Below are 8,747 nucleotides of genomic sequence, written 5' to 3'. Positions count from 1 at the left end.
ATGAGAGCAGATGCTTTCCCCATTGTAGCTCAAGCACATCAGTGATTCCAATAGCAGGGGCAGGTTCTCTCTGGGGCACAGAGATTTTTCGGGGAGTTGGTGGCTCCTTTCTTTCCTCACCCTGGAGTAAATGCAGCTTTTTATTCCATGGTACATGTTTTATGGACTAACAACAGCAGCTTGAAGAAAGAGGAGAGTGAATATCTCACTCTCAGGGCTGAAGGTGGCCACGTCCCCTCTGTCTGACCGTTGCCATTGCAGGAGAGAAGGTTTCAATGGAATTGAATGCCCTGGCTCAGACTAGAGACACAGAAAGGTTTTGCTGTTCGTTGAACGGCAAAGGAAATTGTGTGTGTGTGTGAAACTGAGGAGGGACATGAAACGCCCACAGGGGGGCGCAATGCCCTAAGCTAAGGCAGGAGGGTGAAGGAATGGGGCTGAGGAATGACTGAAGTGGACTCACCTGGGATTGAAATTACATTTGTTTGTGTCGGGCAGTGAGAAATGTGACATTAATTCAGATGCAGGGTTGAGGCTTCTTTAGCTGCTTGTCGAACTTGAACTTGATTTCCCAGAAGGGAGAAAGAGAAAGTCTGGGGCGGCCTTGAGTCCCTGGCTGGAGCAGTGTGTGTGTGAAAGGCTCCAGAGACGCAGCTGGCAACTACAGGCCACTAAGGCTAACGTCAGTACCAGGCACATTGGGTAGAATTGTAGAGCCCAATTATTAGACCCATCGGTGAACAGAATTTGCTGGGTGTAGCGGGTGGTTCCCTGCTCCTGCCCTGCGGGGCTTGAAGCAGCCCAGGAGAGGGCTGGGTCAAGGAGCCTGGCCCCTTAAAGAGGTTGTGAGCCAGGAGCCCAGTCAGTCTCCCTCTGCTTGTAGCAAGAGAAGGGCCTGGCTGCAGGGACCCAAGCAAGACCCCTAGAGTGGGAGCAGGGCTGGGGAAGGGCCAGAGGAGCTGGGAGCTCTGGCCTGGAAAGCCCCAGGCTGCAGGCCTGACTATAGGCTGAATAGGTGCAGGGCTGCAAGGGGGCAACCCAGGGGGAAGCAGAGGCAGCAGGTCCAAACTCCTTTGCCTGTGGTGAGTGGCTCACGCTGCAGTCTGCCCCAGTGAATGGGGGCTGGATGGAGACTGGGCAGTAGCCAAGACTGAGGTAAAGTGGGGATAGTGGGTGGGGGTTCCCCTGGGAGGGGGAGACCCAGAACTTTGGGGGTACTGCCAGGGGGTACTGCCAGGGTAAAAGGGGCACCGGGGTGTCCTGGGAGGGACAGGGGGCCAGCTGCGGTAAGGCAGATCACCGGCCTGCAGAGGGTGCTCTGATGGCTGGAGAGCTAATTCCCAAGACAACCACGAGGAGGCGCTGCCGGGTGAGTCTGCCCCTGCTTACATTGGGGAAGAACATGGTTTTTGTAAAGGAAAATTATGCCTCACAAATCTACTATACTTCTTTGAGGGAGTCAACAAGCATGTGGATAAAGGTGATCCCGTGAATATAGTATACTTAGATTTTCAGAAAACCTTTGACAAGGTCTCTCTCCGAAGGCTCTGAAGCAAAATGGGATAGGATGGAAGGTCCTCTCTGGGATAGGTAACTGGTTCAAAGGCAAGAAAGAAAGGGCCTGATTTTCAGAACGGAGAGAGGTAAATAGTGGGGTCCCCTGGGGTCTGTACTGGGACCAGCACTGTTCAACATACTCCTGAGTGATCTGGAAACAGGGGTAAACAGTGAGGTGGCAACATTTGCAGATGATACAAACCAACTCAAATTAGTTACGTCCAAAAGAGAGTGTGAAGTGTGACAAAGGGATCTCACCAAACTGTCTATAAATCTATGGTATGCCCACCATTGGTTTGATCCAGTATGGCTGTTCTTGTGACCAATAGAGGGCAGTCCCCACCAGCAATATTTATATTTGGTGCGCTGAAAGGGCTAACTTTCCAAAGCTGACCCAAAGGTTTAGTAAAAGTGTTTTGGAGAAAAACATTAAACAGAAGAATGTAAATGAAAATTGGGAGCTATTGTTTAAGAGCTTGTTAGATGGGGCATAAGCCACATTGCCTAATTAGCTGAGCTTGCAATGGCCTTCCACTCAACTGCCTGACATTTCTCCGTTTGCAAATGTGGTACCCACTTTAAAACCTAGATCCAATCAATTACAACATGTCAGGGAAGATTCTAGGCATCAATGATCTGATCATTGGGTTGATGGCGATAAACAAGAGATTCCCATAAGGCTCCCTCCCTCCCTCTTCCCAAGAGCCACCCTCATCCTCTCTCCCCTTTCTGCTCCCGCATCCTCTGCAAACTTTCGAAGACAGATGCCTCGTGATGGCCTTTGCTCGTGGGGATGTTGCCTCTTGGTCAGGGTTTCGGCCCTTTTGGGGGGAAGGATGCAGCAGATGGCGTGTGGGGTGGGGGAGCCCAGGGCCTCCCATGGGCTCTGACCAAGGCCACTCTGAGGGCAACACTTCTTACCACCTCGCTATTGTCCTAAGTTCACCGTTTATCACAGGAAGTTCTGACGGGTGTCAGTTCACTGCTTGGTGCCTCTTCTCCGCTGGGCATGGCATGGCAGCTCTCTCCTTGGGGTGGCAGCTGCCTCTGTTATGCTGACAGATCCAGGTTGGTGATGAGGTGGTGGGCGGGATCGAACCGGGGATCTCTGGAGCTTAGTGTGTGGGCCTCTACAGCATGAACTAAAAGCCACCCAGCTGTTAGCGAGGGCTGTATAGAAGTCATGTTTTATTGCTCCCTCTAAGTGATCTCGGTGCCACTAGCTGGGACGCCCCACTACACCCTGGAGGTGTGTGGGTTACGTACTTCCCCTAGCTGAGGAAGCGCATCCTGAGCTTCGGAGAGTTCCCAGCTGTAATCCCGGACGACCCCTGTAACAATGCGACCACTGGCAGGACACTGCTGAGAGTATCAATTCAGGACAAATTGCTTGGAGCAGGGCAGTCACAGCCCGAGGCTGGGTGCCCTTTACTATTAAAGCCCGTCACAGCAGCCATTCAGAGAGGACTTTGGTTTTACCCCACTGGCCAATCGGACGTCATACAAGCAATTCCCTCAGCTATTCCAGTTCCCTTCTATCACCACCAGCCCCGCTCCTTATGGGGATGAATGGTTATGAAAACCAATACCCCAGTAGAAGAAAAAAGGTTCTCTCAAAGGACCCCAAAGGACCAAGCCCCAAACGCAGGTGAATAGATGAGTCAGATCTTACCCACAAATCACGCTCTTGCAAATCCTTAGCGTTGTTATGGAAAAATCGATCCACATGTGTTTTCAATCAGATCAGCCTGAGGCCTTTTATTGATTAGAAGCACATAGGGGAGAACCGTTATGGAAACGGCCTCCCCGAAGCTGGTTACAAACAGCCTTATAAAGCTTAAAACCACAATTGTAATATGCAAGTTATACACATAATTTCCTTATTATTTTGCTTAAAAAAAATTGCAAAGATAATGCTGATTGGAGCAGGAGTAAATTTCTTCCATATTAGGCTTTTCCTGTTCTTACTTATCTGTTCTATGCGGTTACGTGTTGACAGTAGGGGATATTACAAAATTGTTTTTCAGTTGGGGACGGTTAGGACTTTCCACTGTCTCCTCCGTGCCCCCATGCTTGCCTTTTCTGGCCTTCCCTGGCAGCCTGACATGAGGCCTGGGTCTACAAGGCCTCGGATAACACTGGATTTTCCCTTACAGCATCTAAAATATAAAGGTTTATTCATAAAAAGAAAGAAATAGAGATGAGAGTTAAAATTGTTAAAGGACTCAATTACACACTGTAATGGCAAAGTTCTTGGTTCAGGCTTGTAGCAGTGATGGAATAAACTGCAGGTTCAAATCAAGTCTCTGGAGTCCATCCGCAGCTGGGATGGGTCATTCAGTCCTTTGTCTAGAGCTTCAGTTTGTAGCAAAGTCCCTCCGGAGACATGAAGCAGGACTGAAAATAAGATGGAGATGAGGCATCAGCCTTTTATAGCCTCTTGCCATGTGGTCTTTGCTTTCTTTGTCCCAAGGACACTCTATCCAGCACGCGACATCGAAAAACCTTAGAGTTCTGTCCATAGGCAGGTCCCTGCAGACCTTGCTGAGCCACAAGGCGTATCTGCCTTCTCTCAGTGGGTCAATTGTAGAGCTGATGGTCCTTAATGGGCCATTAAGCAGGCTAGGCAGAACTGACACCAACTTATCTGGGGTGTTCCCCAGAAGCAGAGCACAAGTTTGAAATACAGGCAGCATAGAGCCAATATTCATAACGTCAACTACAGAAATGATACACATCTAGAGATAGCATCATTATAGTCAGCCAATCAGAACCTCTCCATAGACCTCTTACACGACAACCTTTCTACAATATTCACTGCAAATATACAACAGTGATCTATACAATTACAGATTATGTCAATAACATCACAGGAGGTGACACGGTATCAGTGAGACTGATACTGGAATACTGCCTCCAGTTTTGGTGTCCTCATTTGAAAAAGATGGTGTGAAATTGGAGTTGGGGCAGCAAAGAGCGACCTAATGTTCTGAGAACTGGAAAAAATACCTTCTAGTGAGCTATTGAAAGAGCTCAACCTGATTAGCTTATCAAAAGAAGATTGAAAGGTGACTTCATTGAAGTGCCTTAATGGAGAGAAATGATTGGGTATTTAAGAGCTCTTTAATCAAGCAGAGAAAGGCATAAGATGACCCAATGGCTGCAAGGTGAAAAGAGACAAATTCATATTACAACTAAGGCACAAAAATTAAACAGCGAGGATTATTCATCATAGGAACAAGCTACCAAGGAAAGTGGTGGATTTGCCATCTCTTGATGTCATTTAATGAAGACTAGATGCCTTTCTGGAATGTGTTTGCCCCCAAAGTAGCTATTGTGTCCTACAGGAGGCCTGTGATATGCAGGGGGTCAGATTAGATGCTCTAATGGTCTCTTCTGGCCATAAAGTCGACTAATTTCTAAAAAACTGAGTGCAGCATTGGGAGCAGCGTCTGATGTTTCCCTGTCTAGCCGGCTTGCTGCCTAGAACGAACGCTCCTTGAGTGGGGTGATCCACAGGGAGTAGCTCAAACCTCCAAAGTGCCTGGCCAGGGGCAGGACATTAGCCCAGCAAGGGAGGGGTGCGGCAGTGACATCACAAAGGCCTTTGGCAGGACCTCAACCTATTGGTCCAAGGTGGTGGGGAGGTGGTGACCTCACAGAGAGATGCTGACATCAGCCAGGCAGGACAGGGGCGAGGGACCAGGGAAACGTCAGAGACCCCTGTGGCTTTGCTCCAGCAAGTCTCCTTCTCCAGGTCTCTCTTTGAGGACTGAGAGAGTATTCGGGTTCATGGACATGAGCGCCAGGAGGAACCTCTTTCAAGTTTTCTCCTTCCCTTTTAGTGATTATACTAGAAAACAGCCGTCCCTGTTTAGAAGGTAAGAGCCTCCTGGAGGTTTGAAACCTGTTCAGTCTGATCCATCTCGTGAGAGTTGAATTTTGGGTGTGGAAAACACAAGCTTAAGGAGGCAGAATGTTATTCTGCACCTGGGATTTTGTCCCTTAGAATCACTGGGGATATTAGGGTTTGTCCTTTTTGTTTCACCTCTTCCTCCATCCATCCCTCCCTCCCTCCTTTCTCTTCATCTCTTGCTTCCTTTGTCCTTTCTCCTGTTCCCCTCCCAACACCAGGTTTTTTTTCTCCTGCTAATAACAGCTCACATTAACTGATCACTCTCGTTATACTGTGTATGGCAACACCCAAAATGGAGTGAAGAGTATCGTTCTAAAATGTGCAACTGACACCAAGCACTTTGGAGCTCAGGATTGGAATTCAAAACGCCCTTAACAAATTGGAAACTTGGTCTTCTTGAGCCAAACCCCATGGCTGGGCCCCTCTCTCTAGACTGGGCTGAAGTGAAACCCCAGAGCCAAACACTCCTCCTCCTGGGCAGTGCGCTCTGACCTTGAATGGTCAGATGCTGCTTAGCGCTGTCAGAGCAGCTTTGGCTGGGGGATTCTCCCAGCACTTTCCAATAGCGGGAAGGTACGAAATCCCCATTTGCCTGCTGGGGACGGAGCCTTAGAGGGGGGAGCAACTTGCCCAAAGTCCCACCGGAAAAGGAAAACAACCAGCAGTGGAACCAATAGGGGTGTCAGGATCTTGGAGGCGCTGTCACCCCCACACTAGGGCGGTGTTATGCACCCCCTGCGGCTGGCTGAGTTTCTCCGTCCCTTGGCAATAAGACAGCCTAGAACCCCAACCAGGGTTATTCTATCTGCTGCCCAAGATCCATAAACCTGGAAATCCTGGATGCCCCATCATCTCAGGCATTGGCACCCTGACAGCAGGATTGTCTGGCTATGTAGACACTCCATCATCATTCCACACAAAGATGGACTACAAGCTGTCAGGAACAGTATCCCCGACAATGTCACAGCTGAACTTTGTGACTTTGTCCTCACCCATAACTATTTCACATTTGGGGACAATGTGTACCTTCAAGTCAGTGGCACTGCTATGGGTACTCACATGGCCCCACAGTATGCCAACATTTTTATGGCTGACTTAGAACAACGCTTCCTCAGCTCTCGTCCCCTAATGCCCCTACTCTACTTGTGCTACACTGATGACATCTTCATCATCTGGTCCCATGGAAAAGAAAAGCCTTGAGGAATTCCACCATGATTTCAACAATTTCCATCCCACCTACACCCTCTGCCTGGACCAATCCACACAAGAGATCCACTTCCTGGACACTACTGTGCTAATCGATGGTCACATAAACACCACCCTATACCGGAAACATACTGAACGCTATACTTACCTACATCTCCAGCTTTCACCCAGACCACATCACACAATCCATTGTCTACAGCCAAGCTCTAAGATACAACCGCATTTGCTCCAACCCCTCAGACAGAGACAAACACCTACAAGATCTCTATCAAGCGTTCTAACAACTACACTACCCATCTGCTGAAGTGAAGAAGCAGATTGACAGAGCCAGAAGAGTACCCAGAAGTCACCTACTACAGGACAGGCTCAACAAAGAAAGGAACAGAACCCCACTAGCCGTCACCTTCAGCCCCCAACTAAAACCTCTCCAGTGCATCATCATGGATCTACAACCCATCCCGAAGGACAATCCCTCACTCTCACAGATCTTGGGAGACAGGCCAGTCCTTGCTTACTGACAGCTCCCCAACCTGAAGCAAATACTTACCAGCAACCACACAACAAAAACACTAACCCAGGAACCTATCCTTGCAACAAAGCCCATTGCCAACTCTGTCCCCATATCTATTCAGGGGACACCATCATAGGACCTAATCACCATCAGCCCCACCATCAGGGGCTCATTCACCTGCACATCTACCAATGTGATATATGCCATCATGTGCCAGCAATGCCTCTCTGCCATATACATTGGCCAAACCAGAGAGTCTCTACATAAAAGAATAAATGGACACAAATCAGACATCAAGAATTATAACATTCAAACACAGCCAGAGAACACTTCAATCTCCCTGGTCACTCGATTACAGACCTAAAAGTCGCAATATTACAACAAAAAAACTTCAACAACAGACTCCCACGAGAGATGCTGAATTGGAATTAATTTGCAAACTGGACACCATTAAATTAGGCTTGAATAAAGACTGGGAGTGGGTGGGTCATTACACAAAGTAAAACTATTTCCCCATGCTTATTTGTCCCCCTACTGTTACTCACACCTTCTTGTCGACTGTGGGAAATGGGCCATCCTGATTATCACTACAAGTTTTTTTCTCCTGCTGATAATAGCTCACCTTAACTGCTCACTCTCATTATAGTGTGGATGGCAACACCCATTTTTTCATGTTCTCTGTGTATATATATATCTTCTTGCTGTATTTCCCACTGTATGCATCTGATTAAGTGGATTTTAGCCCATGAAAGCTTATGCTCAAATAAGTTTGTTAGTCTCTAAGGTGCCACAAGTACTCCTCATTATTTTTGCAGATAAATTCATGGAGGTGAAGTCCATTAATGGCTATTAGGCAGCCTGGGTAAGGAATGGTATCCCAAGCCTCTGTTTGTCAGAGGGTGGAGATGGATGGCAGGAGAGAGATCAATTGATCATTACCTGTTAGGTTCAGTCCCTCTGGGGCATCTGGCATTGGCCACTGTTGGCAGATGGGATATGAGGTTGGATGGACCTTTGGTCTGACCCAGTCTGGCCGTTCTTATGAAGGGAGAGGCAGAGCCCTGCAACAGAGTTTCTGTAGTGTAGTGGTTATCATGTTTGCCTAACACGCAAAAGGTCCCTGGTTCAAAACCAGGCAGAAACATGATGGCTTAATTTTTCCCAGCTCCTAGTGGCCTGTCCCTGCTGTTGTAGGAGCAGCAGTGATTTCTATGCTCAATAGGTCTGTTATACTTCCCCCATTCCCATTTTTGTCTCCTCTCCCTCTCTGAATGCCTGTGAAGTGGCTTCCCCCTCCCCCTCCCGCTCCCTCCTGCAATGCTTGTGGGATGAAGGGGCTGGTTGAACAGCTGGAAGATCAGAAGATCTCCCAGGTAGACAAGGTGTCTGGGACTCTCATTAGGCAGCGATCACACACCCAGAGCATGGACACTGCCCAAGGTGGAGTGTGACCCACCAGATGCAGCCAAGTCATCTCTAGTCGCAGGCCATGAGGAGCAGGTCCTTAAAAGGGGAAGGGACCCTGTGCTCAGGAGTCACTCACAAGTTTGTACCTCC

The 8,747-nt window shown here is 48.5% G+C and overlaps 1 non-coding gene across 1 annotated transcript; it reads left to right on the top strand.

The window, feature by feature from the left end:
- The first annotated feature begins 8,261 nt into the window (after positions 1 to 8,261).
- TRNAV-AAC lies at positions 8,262 to 8,334 on the top strand. Its single transcript has one exon. It is a non-coding gene; the product is annotated as a tRNA-Val (tRNA).
- Positions 8,335 to 8,747: the final 413 nt, after the last annotated feature.

This window comes from Mauremys reevesii, linkage group 16, assembly GCF_016161935.1.
Source record: "Mauremys reevesii isolate NIE-2019 linkage group 16, ASM1616193v1, whole genome shotgun sequence".
NCBI lineage: Eukaryota > Metazoa > Chordata > Testudines > Geoemydidae > Mauremys > Mauremys reevesii.
This window is presented reverse-complemented; position numbering and strand designations above follow the sequence as displayed.